Here is a 569-nt window from a genome sequence, read left to right as displayed (position 1 = left end):
TCTAGTTCGTCTGTCCCAAACTGGACTTAACTTCTTCCCCACCCAGAGTAAACCAAGACACCCAAGTGGTACTGTACTCGTGAAATTTTATTTAATATTTTTGTTTGCTAGAAAATCCAAGCTTTTAATGTATTTATTTTTATTGAATATAGCTGATTTATATTGTTGTGTTATTTTCTAGAGTACAGCAAAGTAATTCAATTATATATATATATATATATATATACTTTTTCATATGCCTTTCCATTATGGTTTATCCTATGATATTCAATATAGTCCTCTGTGCTATACAGTAGGATCTTGTTGTTTATCTAGCCTATATAATATATATAGTTGGCATCTGCTAATCCAAAACTCCCAAGCCGTCCCCTCTCTACCAGTTTGGTAACCAGAAGTCTGTTCTCTATATCTCTGAGTCTGTTCCAAGATGCATTCACTTGTGCCAGAGTTTAGATTCCACATGTAACTGGTATCATACGGCATTTGTCCTTCTCTGTCTGACTGACTGACTTAGTGTGATCATCTCTAGGTCCATCAGTGCTTCTGTAAATGACGTTCCGTTCTTTTTT

This window comes from Bison bison, unplaced genomic scaffold (assembly GCF_000754665.1).
Source record: "Bison bison bison isolate TAMUID 2011002044 unplaced genomic scaffold, Bison_UMD1.0 scf7180017864270, whole genome shotgun sequence".
In the NCBI taxonomy this organism is placed as follows: Eukaryota; Metazoa; Chordata; class Mammalia; order Artiodactyla; family Bovidae; genus Bison; species Bison bison.
The sequence above is the reverse complement of the archived record's forward strand: the minus strand, read 5'-3'. Positions refer to the sequence as shown.